Genomic DNA, 21,948 nt, shown 5'->3' with positions numbered 1-21,948 from the left:
TCGTGCGTTCTTCGTCGAGCTCGTCGAGACGCCCGCCAACAATGTAAAACCTGTGCGTCATTAACCCACAAGTGTCACTCACCTCCTGCGATACCGAACACAAGACACAACTTCATTCGCCTTAGCCTGCGTTTTACTCTGTGTGTGTGTGAGTGTGAGTGTGTGGCGTGCTCTGAAACAATAACGCACATGAACTAATACTGTACAATTCAAACACAACCACCAACCCACCCCTCCAACACTACAGTGAGGTTAGGTTGAGTGATTTCGAATGTTTTCCGGATGGTGCTGATTTTCCGGTCTTTATTCTAGCGTTCTCACAGCGTAACGAACCCAACGCTGCCACACCAACAGATGTGATTTTATCGTCCGACCCGTCGTCCGCCCGCTCCTTAAGACATCTACTTCCCCGCGGAGTATACACGGGGATCGCTCTAACTGCGCCGTTGCGTCTCACTTCAAATCGCTGTCAGTCACTCTACGCATCTGTAACACTCTCTCTCGCTCTCTCTCTCGATCATCTTGTTGCAATATGAGCGGCTTGTAATTTTCACCTCACAAAAATAGATCACCCGTGCACAACGGGGATTACACAGTTGATGTTTTGCGTGGTGCGACGGGTGGCCGAAATGCACCCATCGTCATGCTGCATCAAGATACTGCCCCTCAGAGAGCTATAATGCTGATATATGGGAACAGTTTTGGGAAATGTTCATCTCCTTGTAAATTATCTGAGGCTCAACTTTACTGCACAAATAATCTTTAAAATGCTTTAAATGCTAGCATGAATCAAACACCACTCAAAACCCCTCCAACAGACCCTCTAAAACATTGAGCTTATGCTTTGCTCTTACCGTTTAGCTGAGTGAAACGAGAGAAGAAAAAAAACGGATGGAAAAACTTTCACCGCGCGAGTGACTTTGCTATTCAATACACGCACACACACACATACACAGACTGACTCACATCATCATCATGGTAAAGTCACAAGAAGCACATGATCTCCACTTTGCGATCGTACCACGAGGCACAAGCGAACTGCGCTCTGAAGCTTGACGCTCCACTTGAGTTGGCGCGCACGGTGAAGAAAATGCACCACACACCATTGCGCACTTTGATTAAAGGTTGGGTTGACGAGCAAACGGTTAGAGTAGAGAGAAGGAAATAAAGAGACAAAGCGAGAGAAAGAAAGAAAGAGAGAGAGAGAGGGAGAGTGAACGAGAGCGGTAAGAAAATGCAATCGAGCGGTTAATTCTCACGCACACTCCAAACCTGCCAGCCACCAACCAGCGCAACAACACACACTCGACGACACAGTGAGCGTTTACGGGGTGAATTGAGCCCTGCCTCTGCAGTAGTGAGTGTGATGCATTTCCTTTTCTCTTTTTTTTTGTTGGTACGTCCTCTAGCGATCGGAGACGAAGAAAATGCGTTCCGCCTGTTGGGATGTGGGCACATTCTTCATCCCCAGCGAGCGCAGGTAGCCGATCAAGGGTAAATGATCGCAAGTAATAGCGTTGCAGCAGCACATGCCATCATCATCATGAGCGTTTGTCTCAACAACAGCAACATTGAGATAATGATCGTCGCTTTTTCGTCGAGTCAGTGAGCCTGTTATATCGCGTCATCAAGCAAGAGGAATCCCTGCCGGTGGCCGGTGCGGTGCTGCCGCTGGTAACACAATTTACAGCAAACAAAGGAGAAAAAGAAGTCGTTAATGAGAAAGCGATTGAAAGTGCAATAAAACCCCGCCAGGGAGGGAGCGAGGTAGAAAGGGAAGCGTGGAGGAGGCAAAAATCGAAAGTGAAACCTTACGAAAGACGATAAAGGTAAGTATGCGAATTACGACGTGACCATAACACGTATACCGCAGGTCTTCGTTAAAAACTCACGCACACACGTTCTTCCAGAACGTTCAATATCTATTTTTACATGTCTCTTTCTTTTCACAGTACATGTCAACATTACATTCCCGAGCATGGTATCAACGATATGTAAATGTAATCCACCCAAGGCAGGTTCTTAATTGGTCTATTTTTAAGAAGGAAACACATTCCGAAACAACAACACGGTGTGTCTCTGGGATGACGAGTTTCATTGCCGATTTTCCAGTATCTTTGTCAGCAGGCTCATCAAATTCAAATTCATCTCCCCCGAACATGTCGCTCTCCAGGGATTGATGCATGCTACCTTCCGTGTTCCTTGTACTTGACAGTGAAAGCATGGATGATTTTTCACAATTTCCCATTATCAACGCAAGAGCGGAAGGATACACATCTAGCAGTATCGCTTTCACCGCTTTTTGTAGTGCCAAACTGCCCCGCAGGACGATGCCGAGAAGACCGTGGTGGAGAGGTAGGTGTGTTTTGTCAGACCGCGCTTTCACTCTTGAACACAGCGCCCCGCAGCACACAGCATAACACCGCGAGCTGGTGTGCGCGCTGGCGACGCAACAATTGTGAAGCCATTCAAGCGAAGCGAAATTACGTGGAAAAGTTAATCCACACAAACACACCGAAACAAAATATGAACGCTAACAGGCACGGGGAAACGATACGGCGGGACGCGAAGTGAGTTTTACGCTTGTTTACCTATCTACCATCCGTATTTGAGAGAGTAAACAAATATTTTTTTTAATATTACAGAGCGAAACCCACCAATCGATATTAACGAAAATTTACACAAAGGTTTTCCTATCAAATGAGCTTTACAGTATGCATTGGCGATCACTGATTCATATAGGCGAATTAAAGCGTCCGCTCCGGACGACCTTGATAGAGTAATCGATAAGAGGCACATCACATGCACTGCAGACTTCCGATCAAATCTCACCTTAGATCACATCCCCTCAACTATCAAATGCAACTTCTGAAATCTGTATCTGCTGCAGTCGTGTTCTTCTACTCTCTCATCACTTGAAGCATGTAGAAGAGAAGAAGTTAGCTTTTCAAAAACAAATAAAAAACAACCCAAGGACAACAGCCACACACCGCGCATTATTTTTTAAATAACCCCTTAAAAAGGATCATAAACAGTGCATCGTTTTTAGTGTGTTGTGAGCAAGAAGAGCTTTCTCTACGGAAAGAATATATTATACCCCTTCTCCCACACACTAAAAAGAAAGATGTCGGAAGTAATGAAAGTGTAAAAAAAGTTCAATCTACCGAAACGATGCACCACCATAATCCCGCCCCTCTCTCCCCCTCTTTTCTTCCCAGCTCCTTCACCAACTCAGCAGTGTCAGGGACATTGAGGGTGGAGGAAAAGGCAACATAAACTTTTCCTTCTTTCCCACGGAACACTAACGAACGGCAGGGGAGTGGCCTGGCCGAGGACATAAAAACAAACTTTATCCCACCCCGTCCACACGACGACGTTTCCGCGAGGGAAGCGAGGGGAGGGCAAACAACCGCACTTTCTTCGCGTACAGAAAATTGTTGCTTACAAGGTCCTTTGGGGCACAAACATACCAATAACCGACAAAAAAAAATCTCACCATCTTAGACCGTAAATGGAGCACGAGACACCTCTACTATTCGCAAGCGCACACAAAGCAGTTGTGCAGTTGTGTTGGGAGGGAGGAAAATCGTTCGATCCCCCCTCTGTGTGTGGCAGCAAGGACTGTGGTTGTGTGTCCTTGGGAGCCGTTCTTCCTCCTCTACCTCTCTACTGGCGCGTATCATTTGATTGATGATGGAAATACCACTTGCCAGTGTTGTGGGTCGGGATTTTTATTCCTTCCTTCCCATATACCACCCCCCATTGCCAAGGTTTCTTTTCGCGAAAACCTCATAGCGATGCAAACACACACAAACCAAAACCAAACACTAAAGCATTCCGGATGTTGTGCTTCTTTGCTTCTCTGTTACCCTCCACAACTCACTGGAGGAGAGTGCAGCTTTCCACAAACGGAGCAGAAAACTACGACGGCCCTTAAACAGAACAGCAGCAACAAAAAACGGCACACCTCCAGGGAAAATGGGAAGCTAGAGCCCCAAGGGAGAAGCTTTTTATTCGCAATCAGCTATTTCCTTGTAGCTGAATGAATGAAGCTTGTACAGGAGCATTGAAAAAAGAAAGCAAAAAAGGCGCATACAATCGTGGTAGTGAAATAACCACAACAATGCAATGCTACTTAAAAGTTTGAAAGAATCTAGGCCCAGCATAACGAAGACCCGGAGGACTGAAGGAAATCGTCTTCGTTAGATGTTTCTGTGACAAGTCTTATTGTGGTTATCGTTCGCAAAAAGGGGGCTTTTTATTGATCCCAAACAAAAAGAGGAATCCCAGATTCACTTCTCTGTGAGCGTATTTGTGCACAGAAAATGCATTCAAGCTTCAGACTGTGTCGGAACTTCCCTTATCTTTAAACGCCAGCAACAGACTGCTTATCACCCTCTGTCTCACCCACACACCTAAAAGACAACAGCGGTAGCAACAGCTCAGTGGCAGCGGCAGCCCCCGCCGAAGCATATCGCATCGACAAACAATTGGGTCAATTACTTTGGCATTGAAAATGATGCTCCCGAAAAAAAAGAGTGCCTCCCCCGGCGTCCTACAAAACACAAGCCACCCACAGGCCCACCACACAGACAGTTTGGCAACTTTGCGAGGGGACGTGGGAAGGGAGCAGTCATTTTACGAAGATGCGGGACCCTCTTCTCCTCCTTTGGTATTGATCGCTCACAGCTCGCAGCGCAAAAACTCATGCCACGCATAAAGAGCAAATAAAAGCGCGAAGCTTTGTGTGGAAGGAGCTTGTTTTGCTGGGTTTTGCCAACAATTTCGGTCTGCGTACAATCATTTGCAATTGGCAGCATTCGCTGATACGTCTGGTGTTCGTGTGTGTGTGTGCGTAGGTTGTGTTGATATGCTACATACAGTCTCTCTCCTTCCTTCCTTTCTCTTGTTCTGATCTCTACCTCTGAAACGCAGCAGGTGATGACGCTAGTAGGGAAGAGATGATGAGGGCATGTGTACTTGTGTGCCCGCTGTCTCGTGGCTCAATTTCATCACTCTGCAACAGGCCGAGCCGAGGGTAGTCTGGATGCTGCTGAATGATGGCATTATCACATCAGTGAAGGTATGTGACGCAGAATATGAGAGACGCATGTAACGCAATCGTTTGTATCAATGTAGCGTTTATTAACACATTAACTCCGTATAACTTGCCCAATGCCCCGTGGTAAAGGTGATAACATCAAAGTCTGCAATACACCAGAAGTCTGTGTTTGAACTCTTTAAAACACATCTTCCTATCGGTTTTCAAGGTCAATATTGTGCAATATTGGGTCAGAAAGCCTCGCTAAATAGTTAGTGCTAAGCAGCCCCGCTCATTAATTCGTCCTCATCACCTTGTCACACACACGACACATGATAAAGCATGCAATCAACTATGTATATACACAGCCGTACCGACACTCATTATGTGACCTACTTAAGCAATCACGCCAAAAGGACAGAACTGGTCTACTATGGCTTGCGTTTACTTGCTGCTGTCGGAAGGCAATGGTCTCCCTGCCTTCTTCTTCACTACCACTTTCCGTCGACCTCTAACAAGCTCACGTACGTGTATCCTTCTTCAGCCGGAGTCTCGCAACATTGGCTTCAGCTTGTCTGCATCTCATGACGCCGGTTTTTTGTGCTGCCAACCCATATAACCAAAGACGATTCACTTTCCACACATCTTGAAGTCATTTGCCGGCGAATGGGATTTTGAGGCACGTTTTCTGATGTTTACTAGGGCCAAAGTTTGTTAATGTTCAACAGCTCTGTACAAGAGATAAGCTTTGCTCTTTTATGCTTCTTCATCCCCCCCCCCCCCCACACACACACACACACAGAAGACAAAATCAAATGGACCGACGAAAAAATACCTTTCCCTATTTTGCCGGAAAGCAAGCGCTAAATGGATGTCCACCAAAATCTGACACAACCAATGCGTGAGCTGTAATATCCTACACAGACACACACACACAGAAGCATACAGCCACATGAAATGGCTGTAAAGGAAGAAGAGGAAAAACACACAAACTCCGTCTGGTACAACGTACAAGCGAGCCAGTGGAATTTGGGTCACTAACAAGTGGCAGAGTGGCCACCACCACCAACACGACCACAAAATCGAGGGCACACCGAGCAGGAGGAAACGAAGAAGGGCAAGCATAAAGCAGCAGCACGCAATACGCAACAACAAAGTCGTTGGCGATGATCGGGGCCGTGTGATGGTTGGTGATGGTGCCCCGATAGGCTCGAAACGACCGCCGAGAGCCGGCCCCTCAACCGGCAGACCCGAAATTGATGAAATGGCAAAAAGTCGAAAAAATGACATACGCACCCCGCACCACCACCCGGTAGAGGAAACGCCGCGCAAAGAAAACGCAAACCAACAAAAGCCGTACGCACAAGGAAGGGCTCATGCTTGTAACCTACATAAGAGGCGCTCACCATCACACACCACCACCATAAGGGCGCATAAAAAGACGACAAGTAGGATTTTTTGAGGGCAAATATTTTTGCACAACACAATCAAAATTTTGTTTTGCCGATAGCTGTGCTTTGCACTGTGATAGGAGTTAGTGTTTAAAAAATATCGCACAGCGAGCCAATTAAAACATGAATTTCATTTATTTCGGGCACAGGAAATGAGAAGCGCTATGACAAAAAAAATAACAAGACATTGAAAGCAAAGAAAAAGCAAAGAAACAAGGCTCAATTCGGTTCGTGATCGCTCACGGCGACGCATTCAAACGCTCGGCCCTCCTGGAAAGACAATCGACGATAGAGCACGCAATCGCGGCAGATGGAAGAGCGCCGAAGGTGTGTGTTTAACTCTTGCGCCTCCAGATGGATACACTGTGTACGGCGGTGTGTGTTCGGGACAGAGAAACAGGAAAAACGAAACCATCGAACGTGATCTGTATGCTAAAACGGGCTCTCTCACGCATTGGGCAAGGAGGACGCAAGAGTTGGCAGAAAAAATCGTCGACTTCGTCTTTCGTACGAGTTTGGCCACAGGTTTGATGGATAAGGAGCAGGGCAGTGAAGGCAAGATACGAATCGATTCTCACGGTAGAAGTGTGTTTTATCTCCTCTACCGGGTATTGTTTCAATCGTTCGTAGCGGCAGTGACACACATAAAACAGCATAAGAGGTGTGCGAATTAAAAAGGATTTAACTGTCCTTAGAGCTAACAACACAGTCTTGTCCGTCAATGTGACAACTGTGTCAGATTATATAGCAAGGTAGGATTTCGTTAGTTACTCATTTCTGACTGAATAATCCCAGTACATATATACGTGTTTGGCATAAAGAAGGAAGTGTGGTACGGCTAAACTAATGCGATATCTTTAAATAGCGTAATTCCAACACCAAAATGTCTTGCCTCAAATGAGCCCCTCATCACACTCACAGTTGATTTCAGATTTGAACTCACGTGCATTAGAGTATCAATCCAGCCGCTTAGCACGACGCTAAGATACCACCCGATTTATGGCACTGCTAATATCGTAATAAAAACCAAGCAAGACAATTGACATTTTATGTTCTTAATCCGTTTGGTTTTAATCGTTCACAGAATGAAATATTTAAAAAAGATGATTTTTTTAATTTACCATCCAATTTTTCTGAAACGCTTCCACTTACGCCCGCTCTTAAATGCATCATTTGCGTACTCTGCGCGGACGTACGCTGAAATGAGTAAATGTGTGGGCACAAAAAGAGAAAAGCGAAAAATCAATCTCAATCATGCAGTCACAATCGACCACCGAAATCCAATCATTCCGGTTGCCTCAGCAACGATTTTTTGTTGTTTTTTGTTTTGCTGTGCGTCATAAACGCTCGCTACAAGTGGGTCACTCACTACTCGTCAACTTCTCAACTTCAAACGCACCTTTACACTACCGGCACTGCCAAGAAGCGATGGGGAGGGGGTGAACATACACTTTCTTCAGGTGAGGCAAAAGCAAAACAACTGTGTAACTTCGGCTCCAACCCCAACTGGTAAAGCCATGGCCCAACAACACATCGTCCTTATGCTCCTGTGCTCCTGGTTGATTCGAACGATGACACACACAAACACTACCGCACACGGGTACGGCAAAGCCGATGAGTTTCCATGGTGAGCTGGCACACGATAACGCACACCACTGTCGACAGACAAAGCAACAACAAAAAAGGAACCTTTCGTACGTCACCGGCACATCATCGCAACATTTCAGCTTTCCCGGCATTCCGGGCTGGTGTTTTTTACACCTCGTGATGAAATCGATCCCAGCAGAAGCACCATCCTCATCACCGCCACCACTACCACCCACACGCACAGGATCCGTTTCCCTTGGCAACGGAAATGCTTTTGATGCACAAGTTAGCAGCAAAAAACGTCACCAGTCCTTCTTCCTCCACCTCGCACCTCGCTACGGATACCCAAACGAGGCGAAAAACTAATTTCAGCCAGCAGCGTACAAAGACCAGCGCATGGTTGCAAACTCAAAAAATACGCTGCAAATACGCACAAACAAGGGGTGTTGATGCGCGCAGCAGCATCACAAACCAACATTGCCCCTTCACCCAACCACACACATCCTTTCCTATCGTTGGACGGACGGACGGAGCACTGTGACACATCCTTTTTCTCGCCACACGCTAGGCGCATCTGCAAACAAAAAAGGATGCAATTTGTGGGGAAATTTGTTAACAGTGTATTTAGTAGTGGTGTGCGAACAACAGAAGGGAAGCGAAGTTGTTTGACGATGGCGCTGTGGATGTAAATGCACTGTGGAGGAAAAAACAAGTGAGCCCACAGCCCCGGTTGGGTGGAATTGTTTGCAGATGTGGTGTGTGATAAGGACGTATATTAAAAAAGCTGGTACACATTATGGACCGCGTAATTCAATTCACGATTCATTAATGTGAAAGTAATGAAAACGTAGCCGAAGCGCATTCAATTAGTTAATTAGTTGCGTTGCGATGCCTTACACTCCCGTTCTGAGCATTCTTTTTCGGGCTAATTTAAAGCTTTATGGTTACTTTTTTACATACATACGTTTACATCTAACCCAAAGTAGCTCTAATGCTACTGAGAGCGATGGGAGTTAGTCGAAAACTCTATTAAAGCCTTCTTCATCACGCTCAAAAGGAAAAGCGTACAGAAGAATGTGGCAAGCAAACGTTGAAAAGCTCTTTAAACTGTACAATGACCCCTGATACTGGAGAGTTTACATCACAGCCATTCAGGAACTTCATTTCTTATGCTTCTGGAGCAGGTTCTGTTACCATTTATTCATGTTGGTTGATTAATGTCGATCCCAATATTACAAACTAGTTTGTTGACTCACCTTAAACTAATGGTAGTAGAATGTTGAGCACGATGTTTGTGTGTGTTTATTGTAAAATCTGAAACGGTACATAAGGAAACATTATTAGTAAAAATGTATTGTTTTAATACTAAAATAAACTTTTCTACAAAAACCAATTCAAACATCGATACCGTACGCTTATGGAAACACGTGATGAAAAACCTTTTTTGCGCACACAAACACACACACACTAGACGAGAAGGTTTGGTATGCTGCCAACCCGATGAATCAACCACACACATCTACAACACGATCGTTAAATCCGCCGTTTGGAGCCGCCACGCAAACGGAAAGAGTCGTAAAGAGAGGAAGAGTGGAGCGACGTGACGTGCTCTTTTAACCCTGAGCTAACCCTTATGCTTGCCTTAAAGCCTACCCGGATCGGATCGGCGCGTACAACGGGACGGCTTATTCACTATCTAAACAACAACTAAGCTCTTCCTTCCTCTCTGCCGACGGCAAAGTCATAATATCGACGGCAAAGTTTTACAACAAATTCAATTGTGTTATTCTTTGGGAATATTCGATTATTGAAAGAGAAAAACACACACACACAATCCCATACGACCTGCCAATATAATCTTGGTGGCGGCGGTTGTTGTGCATAGGAGGAAGGGAAGCGAACCGTGACCTCCAACCGACCATCCCCATCTCGGCCACCGTTGGGGCAAATCGGCAACGAAGCACGTGCAAAATTTATCACAATTTCAAGGCCACCCTCCTTTCAGAGGCTCAGCTCAGCGCACTGCCTTTGCGGCGAACTTTTAAACATGATTACCGCTGTTTGAGAAAATTCACACACACACAAAACATCACCCTTGCCTTGCCCACTGGAAGCTCCCCCCGACGAAGGAAGCCGCGTCAAACGCGAATCGTTCCTCCGTTGGAATGTTTGATGATTCATATTGGAATCAACAATGATTTCCAAGTTTTGTAGGAGAAACCAACGAGTAGGCGCTGAGCGTTTTCTAGCATCCTTTTGGACGCACCGGAAGTTGCTGGAATTTCATTGGAATTGGAGCCATTTTTACGAATGCTGCTACAAACAATATTTGGTATTTTGTCGATAAAAGTGTCAATTCGATTTGTTTAAATAGGTTCCTAACATCCTAGACATTAGTAGGACTAAATGCTAGATTTAAGGGCAAGAGATGGCTCAACACAGTGAAACGACAGCAAAGTTGGCAAACTCGCTGGCAAACAAACCCAACAACACCAGCCAGCGCCGTCGTTGCACCGGACCGTTGTCTGTTATGCCTAGGTCAGCATAAAGCATAAAGCCCCGATTCTTCGCCACACGGTCACTCCTCTCCTTTCCCCGTGTGGTGCTCGACACAAACGTTTTGTTTGTGAATGGTAGTTGTGCGACGACGTTGACACAGCGAAAGCACAGCTCTATTCACCTTCAATGCCACCAGGCACACCAGAGGCCCCAGCTGAAAGCGCGTGCACAACCAACAGCTTCAACGCCATACACAGTCCTCCTCTTCTTCGCCAGTCCAGGAGTACGGTGCCAACCATAACCTTAAACTCTGCCACATTACAAAAGTGTAGTGTGTGTGTCGATCGAAGTAGGCGACCATCGACCACACAATGAACAAAGGTTGCTGGGGGACTCTGTGCTACTATTACGCTCTGCACTGTACAATGTTGGTATTCTAGGGACAAACACGGCAGAGCAGCCCCGATGGTACGACGGTCAATCAAAAAGTCGGTGCCATAAAATTGAGCCTGGATTTTCTGGCTGGCGCAAATAAAGCCCGGCCCGACCCAGAATCGTATGAAAATGTAACGTTTTATCCTACCATTTTTTTCTGTTGGAAATTGCTCTCCTTCTCGTATCCCAAAAACAAAGTGCCACACCAAACGAATCATCTCGTATGAGGAGGCCAATTCCAATCCATTTCCCTTCCATTAAAGATCGGCTCCCAATTGCCGAATTGGAAATGGTTTCGGGAAGGCACATCATAACTTTGTTCCCTCTAACTGACCTTCTCGCGTCCCGGAGCACTGCCCCTTTGCGTCCTCTTTTTTTCCCAGGTAAACAGAGTCTGTTACAGCCTTCGGATACGTAACATTTTCCCAAACCTACCCCAACAAACCCCTACAACCCTCTAGCGGGGAAGGCAAACGAGGGTAAGGAGGCTTTTGGTTTTCTTGGAAAGGCAAAAAGGCAGCAGCAAAAAAAAAACATAAGACGAAAAAAGTCTGCCACCCAACGCACAAACAACTCCCGTGAAACTTGAGGTTTCTGCACTCGAACATCTGTGTCAGCAAAACACGATGACATACTTATCGGGGTGGACAGGCAACTCTTGGGAAGGAGGGAGGGCATGGGAGGAGGTGGAAGGTGTGAGCTGATTCAGTGTTATGTAACGATCCCGAACCCGCAACCCTCGGGAGCGGCCCTCCCCAGTGTCTGTGTAAAATGACGCGAATTTAAGCGAGCTGAAATAATATGCCATTTGCTGGAAGAAGGGCCAGCTGATAATAGCGGGCAGCAGCGCCGACTGGCCGGGGTGATCGATGGTTGGTAGTGACACTTGTTTAAGGCTTTGTAGAGCACACACACATAAGCTTTAGGCGCATGCAAACATTTGCTTTGTGTGAGAGCTTTTAGCAGATTTTTATTAAAGAATGGGAAGAACAATTCCTTCAATGATTTATCTGGCTGTAGTCAAAACAAATCAAGCAAAAACCACGACCTATCGTCAATCGACAAACAAACAAATCAGTCTGTCGTCCAAAAAAACTGAATAAGAAGTAATCGCCTCGTTATGTTGCTTGTTTTTATCTCGCCCCCGTCTACAGGTTCGATGAATAATTTAACGAGCGCACACACACACCTCATTGCACAGGAAAGAAGAACAACAAACAACATTCTTTTCATTGCAGAAAAGGAAAGTAATGAAAGAAACACAAACTGTTGTTATCGAATTGTATGCAAACAGCATTGTTGTGATGCGCGTTCGATTTTTGCAGTCGGAAGAACGCAAATGCCGCGGGCAGCGCAATTAACTGCTGCCAATCTGGCTGCAAGACGACGACGATGAGCTTCGATGATCATGCTTCGAACGAGGAATGGCACTGGTAGATATAAAATAAATAAAAGCGCGTTTCACATCATCGGAAGCATTTTCAGACCGGACTTGGGCCGTGGAGTACACGGCGAAACAAACACTGTAGGAGATTGTGCTTTGAATTGCAGCTTTACTTCCTCCGCAACAATTGACCCACCTGGGAGAAAGGTGATGTGAAAGGTGAGGTGATGTGGGTTGTCCTAGAAGTCCGCCGATAAACTAATTGAATTGCGCCGTGCTCAGAACAGAGCCCCGTGGGCGATAGATTTCCACCGTGTCTCGACAAAATAGCAATACATGAACCATTCAATATATGCTAAACAGGAAGAAAAAAGCATCGTTCCTCGATGCTCTCTGCCACAATAAACATGTCATATCTGTTGTACCGCCGTGCCAGCACATCTAATTAGTGCTCGAGATCGCATAAAACTCGAGATTCCTTTTAGTATGTCTCCTTTTTTTTGCTGCCTTCTAACACAACGAGCAAAACGGCTATAAACAAGACAGACAAATGGTTCGTTCGCCATGGCAACGATTCTAATGATGCAAATAAAAAGGTGCATCGATGGCGAGTGCAGCAGCAGCAGCAGGAATGGTTGCAGCTTTTCACAACTCTCTCGCTCTCGCTCTCTCCCTTTCTCCACAGCGAGGAAAACTTTGCCAGGACTGTACCGTAACAAAGCAACCCGCTTCCGATGCTTTTCCCCGTATCGAGCGAAGAGTGTGTGTGTTTGTGTTTTGCAGAACAGTACACAAAACTAGATCGGATTTTCTAAGAAATTTGCCACTCGAACCGTTTCCACCAAAACCGGATCTGTTCCGAGAGGAAAGTACAGATAAACAGCAGCTCCTTGTTGGAATATCATCCGCATTGTTAGAGAGAAAAGTATTATACAGGAGTTTTCCCCCAAATTTTCATAGAAAAAAGCACAACAAAAGCACACACAAATGTGTGACATTTTGCAACAGAAAATCATCCCTTATCGAACCATCCCCTAATAGGTGATGAGGGTGATGTAGTTGGTTTTCCGAATGAAGCTAATCTGTTGATGGTAATTACTTAGACAAAAATTACAAAATGAAGCTTTAAAACCACCTGCTAGCTGGCAGACAATTATCGATCCAGATCATGCATTAAGATAGCAAAATAAACAACCGTTCAGAGAGGGAGAAATCTCGATGGCACAACAAACAAAACGGGAATGAAATTTAAAAAACCCAAAATGTCGTAATGATGGCGAGTTAAATCCGAATAGAATGAGACACAAGCGGTGGTGGGAAAATCGTGATACTAATTTCCCACATTAGTTACAGTTTTGAAGGGGGGGGGGGGGGGTTGCTAGTGCAATTGAAGTAAACGATTTTGTTTCCCTTTTGCGATCTTTGTTGGACTCAGACACACACACACATAGACAGAAAATCAAAAACACAAAGCAAAGCAAAAGAGCTGCACTTTCTTACCTCTGCTTTCAAACACACCAAATTCGCGGAACAGATCTCTGCTGTGCTGTGCTGCGCTTTAGTGCACAATTTGCTTAAAGTAGTTGGGAAGTGGTAGTAGTAGTCGTCGTACTAGTACTAGCGCTAGAGTATTAGAAGTAGTAGTACTGATGCTACTGTTTTACTGCTTTACTCCAGACGATGACGGTACGCTGCCGTTCCATTTGTTCCACCGATTGCACAACGTCACGTAGACAGGTAGTTGTTGTTGTTGTTGTAGTTGTTGCCGTTGCTACGGATCTGATGGTGGCCTTCGCTCACTGTCGTCGCAGTTGCCATTGCACTAGCATTGCCCCACGTGCCATCAGGCTTGCGCTGCAGCGAAAAAATGGAGGTGGTACGCCTTATCGATGCTGGTGCTGCTGCTGCTGCTGCTACTACTGCTTCTAGCCGTGGATGCAATTCCATCATCACTGTACGGCCAATTTACACATAAGCCTGCACATGCACAAACACGCGCGCACACACACACACACAAGCACACACTAGCTGAGCCAGAATTGCGCGGAATTAAATTATATTTCTATTTTAACACACGCTCCTGATGTCACTTGCGCTGCTGTGTTGCACGACCCGCACGCAGCTGTTGCGCGGAAAGGGATGGCGCGCGTGCCAATACAAACCAATAGAAAACAGGGGAGCAACAGGGGAGCGGACGAGTAACGAACACAAAAAAACACAAAAATGCTATATCGCATTTGCTTTACACACCATAATGCACCGTTTTCACCATTCCGACACACACACGCAGCAGCAGTGCGAGAGATGCGCAAAGCTCTTTGCTCTTTTCTCACACTCTTGATCCACTAATTTACACACTCACACACACACGCGCGGTGGCTCACCCTCCCAAACAATATCGCCGCAGGGCACTAAACTTTTTCTTGTATCGCGCAGTGGCGTGGCTTTCTTTTTTTCTCTTTTTTCTACCAACACTGCCACACCACTTGCATCACAGATGAGGAAAAAAAAACAGACCCGCACACAGACACACGATGAACTCGGCAAAGCAACGCAACGATGATGATGATGATGATAATGCACCCCTTCGCAACCCTCCGCCGGTGCACGCACTCAGGGGGAGGGAAAATCACGATCACCACTACTACACACAAGCGCACAGGCGCACACCGGAGTGCGCACGAACCGACACGATCACTGATCACAGCGCACGGCGCCTGTGTATTTTTCGCCTCTACAAGGGTTGTTGTTGTTGTGGTTGGACGCGTAGGAAGCAATCTACTTGCGATACAAGAAATGGTCGTACCCCAATACAAACACGCGCAACAACACAGAACGATTTACGCACCGAACACACGTCTTGTTCGAAGGAAGCCGTCGGGAGGGGGTCGTGAGACGGATTTAACCGTCTTTAATTTCCTGGCTGATGGTGCTTAACTATTGCGAACACTCGCACGCACACGCACACATACACTAGCAAAGTAGACGCGCGCGCACACACGGTCAAGTGTGCGCATTACTCAATCAGCAACAAAAGAGGGGGTTGGTCGGTTGCTAACCAACACCAAAAAGGTGCGACTATGTATGTGAAGAGATGCAGCGAGGGGAAGGGAAGGTCTCCTTGTAACACACCCCCAGGCACACACACACACGAAACCACGTGAAGATGGGAGTTTTTTTTTAAATACGGGACGGTTTGCCAATTGACATTTAATTAGCTGCCAAATGCACACACACACACACTGCTCTCACGCACGCACTCACGTCACGTTAATAGCACACACACATCGGTGCACATACACACACACATTGCTTGCGGGATTCTTGATGGTGGTGAGAAATGCACGAAACAAATCTTCCACACCTCAGTGTCTTTTTTCACTTAAATCACAAAAAAGTACACACACTCACACACGCACGCACACCGTGCAACGGAATGCTCTTGTCCTCCTCCTGTGCTCTGCTCCGTCGCACGCGGGGGTCGCGAAATTAGACGTCGTGCATTTGTTTCTGGCGGCGGTGGTGGTGGTGGTGGCAGTGCACTAGAAAACAAAGCAAGCGCTCCTCGACTCCAAATTCCAACTGTTTGCTTTGCCTTTCCTCCGGTGGTGCCGCCCCCTTCATACCGTGTCTAGCTGTCACTATGTCGCTCTCTTTCTTTCACGCACACTTTAAGAGACGGCCCCGGCTGGTAATGTGTGTGGTGCGCGCTGTCTTCTAACTGTACTTTATGTTCACTTCGATGCGCCGTCCTCTTCTTTTTCTTCTTCTCCCTTTTCTCTCAATAGCAGTGAAGTGCTTTTTCCTACTGCTCCTCTTCCCGTGCTGCTGCTGCTGTTGTTGCACCTTCTTTCACCGCAGAGCACACTTGCAACAATTCACTTTACAAACACACACACACACATACACAGAGAGAGATGCACAAGGGCTAGAGTTAGGACGGCCAAATTCACATCCGTTTGCCCACTCGATGACGGTTGGATTTGTTTTTTGTTTTTTTGCTTCACTTCTACTTGACTTCTGGCTGCTGCTAGTTCTTCTTCTTTTTCGTACTATTCACGGCCGCAAATACCATTGGACTGTTTTTTTTTCCCCCGTTTCCACTTCCTCTTCTTCTCCTTGTGTGTCTCTATATTTGTGGCTGGGTGTTGGGAGCGGAAGGCGCACTACAGCACGGCAGCGCGTCAACCAAAACCGTTCGCGACCGCGGTTCTACACGAAATGTGCTGGCCGATGCGAACGCGGCCAGGCCAGACCCGAGCGCGCACCCGAGTCGGGCACGAACCCCCGAACGCACACGGTGTGCGGCTGGTTCGCGATTGGCCAAAATAGAAAGGGGGTTGGTTTTTGTGCTGGAATTGCATCCGTTTTACCATCCGTGGGGTTGTTTCTTGTCCTAAAAATTGTGTTTAATTTTAGTTTATTGTTTTAAGGGTGATACAAGCGATTTGCTTACCCTTTTCCTCGCAAATCCGTCTAATGCTATGAATTTTCCCCTTTCATTGGCGAGATGAGTGTGCCAGTCGCTACACGGCACACCGCAGCCGAACACCAACACCAGCAGCGCAGCGACACGCACACCATCGCGCCCACGCCACTTCGTGGAACGGGCCCTGCAGCATCCGTCTATACTGTGCGCGCCCAGTACTCGAGGTTTTCACCATTGAACCATTCAACAAAGGAGGCCGACACAATGGGCTGTTCGATGGACACAGTTTTCGGAGAAACCTTCCGACGGTTTTTCTTTTTACATTTCTCACTGTTTCTTGGAATGTTCTCCTATCTCCTGGCCTTTTAATTATCGTATCCGCATTCAAAGACATTAGATTTTCTTTTCATTTTATCTGAAATAGGTTCCGCCGGGATCTAACTTTCCTTCACCACCCCTAAACGGCGTACTTATTGGCCAGAGTGTTCCGCTACAACCATCCACTGTACACGGCGCAGGAAGGGTTGCGGGCGAACGCCGACGTTCGGACATGGACAAAGAAACACACGAAATGTGCCAAACGGCGGCTCCAACCAAAACAAACCCGTAACTCTCTCAATCTGAACACATTTCGCATGAAATGCAAAGAGCGATGAATGTGCCGATGGGATGGGCGGGGACGGGTAGGGAGGGATGAGTGCCGGAAGGAAGAAACCGGTGAAATCGATATCAAATCAACATGCGCCCAACAGCTGATGATGGTGGTTGAATGTCAAATTTAACGCGAAGAGGTGTGATGGCTGGCCATTTGAAGGGGAATGCAAAAGATGGGCGCAGAGTCACACTCTCAAACCCTGTTCTGTGATAGATTGAGACGATTTGTGGGATACACCATCTTGAAAAGGAATAGTTTCAACAATTTGCCATAAGGCTCACTGCTCACCGTACTTACCAAACGCAACCAACGTCGTCATTGGATTGTATCGACATCGGTACCCGGACAACTTTCACTTCTCCGTACCGAACCATTCGAGCGTGTCCACCACCAATATAAAAAAAATCGTTGACCGAAAAATTCGCATCTCCTGCACTGCGTTGAAGAAGCCAGCGGGATGACTGCGAAACCGTGATAAGAAAGGGCCACTCTTCGTGTGTGTGCAACATGAGAAAGCTGTGAAAAGATCCAGAAGGATTGAACGGAGGTAGCTTTAAAGCAATTGCTAGCTTTTCTCAGGATCCTTCCATCTTTTGGTCGTAGTACACATTGGTTCTACCGTTCCTCAGTAATGACGACGAGAGATACGGAGCGAATCCTATGCCACTGTTCTTTAGTTTTCAGTTTCAATCTCTTTCTACTTTTTCACAAAATCTGTAAAATTGAATGCTTTGAAGAAAACAAAAATCCACCAATTCCAATCGTTCCGTTTTACCTTACCACCGTTTTCTTCCCATTGTTTCTACTGTGTGCTACTTCTTGGTTTCTGCATCTTTTCCGTTTCGGTGTAGTGTTGTACCTTGTTGTAGAATGTAGTAGTAGACCCAGCCTGGGCCCCCAACCACCGTTGCCATTCGTACCCTTCCGACCAGCCCCCTCCACCGTACAGAACGCGGGTGTGAGCGAGACAGCCCCCTCGACTAAGCGAGACAACATAAAACCCGGTGAGAAGTAGGCCATGACGCGCTCTCGAAGCGCGTTTGGGGTGGAATATTGGAAAAAAAACGTGTACACGAAAACAAACCCCCCTCAAACACACACACACATGCACACGTATCGTGACCAACGGATCGCAAAACGCCGGAACCGGCTTTCATGGGGACGGTGGAGCATTAAGGGTTGGTGTTGTTGTGTGTGTGCGTTTAACATACTTGCATCTCGCGATTCGCGGCATTGTTTCATGCTCCCCGGCGCGGTTGGACGTTCTCGCACACACTAACAGATTGCTGCCGCACGGGTGCGTAAGTACAGTGCCCCGCTCGCACACACCGCTGTGGTGCTACTACTGTGTGTGTGTGTGTGTCTGTGTGTGCGGGGGGGGGAGTAAAGTAGTAGTTCACGTTCAAACCGTTTCTTAACTGACCTCAATTTCGTTCCCTTGGTGCGGCGGGCGCTTGAACGTGCGAGAGAGCGAGTTGGCGAATGAGAGAGAGAGAGAGAGAGAGAGAGAGAGAGAGAGTGAGAGAGAGATAAAGACAGCCAGTCACCAAACCGGTGTGTAATGTAGCCAAGCCGCAAAGTCCCAAGAAGTCAGTAAAGAATCGGGCCGAGGTTTTGGGGTCGGCGAAAGCCAAAAAGGAGAATAATGTAGAGCTGCTGCTGCCGCCGGGGGAGCTGTGTCGATTTACAGGTGACGACGGATCGAATGTGGAAAAGGAAGGCAACACTTTGGACGCGTCTCGAGAAGAATAACGGACGTGAGAGAAATTAGTCTAAACAGCAGCACAAATCATCCGCGGATTGAGGCTATCTCTGGAGACGCCCGGTTGGATGGCAATAAATTATTTATGACACACACTCTAAACAGGTTACCTCCCCTCCCGCCCCCAGATGTTAACTCATTTATTGGGAAGCCCCCCTTCCCAGCCGCCCCCAAGGTCAGCGGAAGACGGCCCACTGTCATCGCGTCTTAAAACGCCGACTCAGGTGTCCAAGCGCATTTCGTCGTGCAAGAACTGACCTCAATAAATGCGTGTTCTACCACTATGTATGTACATTCCCTTTTTTTCCCCCGGCACACCAACACGGACTGGTTTTTCTGGTCGGAATTAGGAAGGAATGCTGGGCAGAAGAAAAAAACTGAATATCTGGACATTTAATCCCCACAGACACAGGTCCAGGAATGCTCGGCAGGATCATCCGTACAAAGAAAAGCAAAACAACACCGGTACGGTGGAGCGAAAGAGATAGAGCGAAACAATTAAAGCACATACCATCTATCAACCCCTTTAAAAACTCGTAATCAAAGATCCGTAGACTTCCGTCGCTGTTCGCCTTAAAGGATTTGACAATAGGGAACGAGAGATTGCTGTTACTGGTTGTTTGCCTCCGTTTGATAATGGGATCGGTGTGATGGAAGTTGGGTGTGTGTCTGTGTTGTGCAAGGTGAAACCTTGACGACGGGCCGCTGCCCAGCAGCGAGAGAAGAAAGAGTGTGTATTGCGCGCTTGGGAAAAGAGAAAGCCGCGGTGCGCGATGCGAGCAGCAGCAGCAGCAGCAGAACGAGAAGGGACCGAAATTCATTTCTAGGTCAATTACGCCGAGCGCGCCAAACAAGAAGGATAAGCGTGATTTGAAAACGAAAATGTAACCCTACTACCGCCACCACTCCACACACACACACTTCCACACTGAACGAAAAAAAGAGCGAGAGAGAGAGAGAGAAGGAAAACATTCGACGAAACACGCATATGAAGGTTAGGCGGCGACTGACGGCGCGTCATCATCATCATCATCATCGTCAACGTCATTGCATCGTTTGGTGCTGTTGTTGTTGTTGTTGTTGTTGATTATTGCCTGTGTGTGCCTTCGTAGCGTCACTTTGACTCGCAACACTTTAATTTTGAGTTGGAATTTTCTTTGACGTAATGTGAAATTTGCATCGCATCGTTAAATAAAGCAAAACAATAGGTGACTGGGGCGGTTTTCGGACAAAAGACGATCAACATGTTTATTAATTCAATTTTCTGACTTATCCACCCTTTACCACCTACTCCATCGCATTCTTCCGGTAATAATTTCTTATATTGTAATGCGGACTTAAGACGACGACCACAACCTACCACCAACCCCCCCGGTGTGTGAAGAAGGTTTCGGGAATTGGGCCACAGAGTAATTTAGGCCAAACGTAAACTCCTTTCAAACTTTGGGAGTGGGGGGAGAGTGCCACCGTTTTACCAATTTTACCTACTTTTTTCCAATTCTTTGTGAAGCTGCCCTGTGTGTGCCGAGAACGAATGTCATTTGCATGCATGTTAAAAGGTGGACGTTTCTCTCTCTCTATCTCTCTCTCTCTCTCTCTCTCTCTCTCTCTCTCTCTCTCTCTCTATCTCTCTCTCTCTCTCTCTCTCTCTCTATCTCTCTCTCTCTCTCTCTCTCTCTCTCTCCCTCTCTTGGCTTCTTCCGAGTACGAAGATTCAACCTGACGTAACTATGCAAATCATGTAAAAAGCATGCATCACGGTGGCCATGATCTAACAGGAAAACGTTTCAAGGTCTGGAAAGGTTTGCAAACGGATGGCGTAACGATGAAGTGTCTCTAAACGGTGAAGTGAACGGGCCGATTCGAAACTCACTTAGAGGTAGGTGTCGTAGTAATTAGAGGACTAGGTGTTTGGAGAGCTCAGCACGATGCTACAAGACTGCTTTTTGAAGATATCCGGTCTATATCCTACTTGGAAATTGGATTGAAAGACTGCTCGCTCAAGGTGGAATACATTATGAAGATGGGGCCATTCATCAGGAACATGGAACCATGGCTCTCCGTCTTGGTCTACGTGCTGAGATACTCGTCTTTCTGGGATCAAATGCTAAATCTCATCGACTGGAGGAACCCAAGAGTAGTTCCATCATCGGCTCCGATAGTCTTGGATTGATGTTGGTAGTGCATGGCATTAAATGTGCACTTGAAGTCTTCTAGGCTTAGCTTTAGACAGGAATTCATGAAGCCTGAAAGAAATACGATTCTCCTGGATTATGCATCTTTCGATTTCACTGTAAATGTGGCTGTCCGACTGAAGATAGTACACCACTTTCCAGGCGATCGTCATATCAATAGCACACTCAAAGCCTCTAACAATACTTGCTGCTTCATGTATTCGGTTGGTTGTTGTCTGGTCGAAAGTATCCAAGTCATCTGCGACACTATCCTCGCTACCATCATGGTTGCCACTGGTAACATCTCCACTCAACTGCACTTACGCACTGCAAGGGATGGATGTCTGCGCATTACAATGCGCACCACTAACCTTCCAAGCATTCCGCAGCTCCAGGCTCCAAGGGTGAAGGTTTCTTGTCGCCATCTTGTCATTAAAGCTTTTCCCAACCCCATACAGCAAACAAAAAAGAAAAGTTTTGCATCACCCCTAGCGCGGTTTAGTTTCGTAACTTGCACGACGCATAAAATCT

General features: G+C 46.7%; 1 protein-coding gene across 1 annotated transcript in view; it reads right to left on the bottom strand.

Annotated features, from left to right (window-relative positions):
* The window catches only part of LOC120953087 (mucin-5AC), a 51,547-nt gene extending 42,152 nt beyond the window's left edge, over positions 1-9,395 (bottom strand). Inside the window, exon 1 of the mRNA XM_049606554.1 lies at positions 9,336-9,395. The gene's annotated coding sequence lies outside the window, so the exon portion shown is untranslated. The remainder of the gene's footprint in view (positions 1-9,335) is intronic.
* Positions 9,396-21,948: the final 12,553 nt, after the last annotated feature.

The sequence above is a fragment of the Anopheles coluzzii genome, chromosome 2 (assembly GCF_943734685.1).
Source record: "Anopheles coluzzii chromosome 2, AcolN3, whole genome shotgun sequence".
NCBI classification, from domain to species: Eukaryota; Metazoa; Arthropoda; class Insecta; order Diptera; family Culicidae; genus Anopheles; species Anopheles coluzzii.
This window is presented reverse-complemented; position numbering and strand designations above follow the sequence as displayed.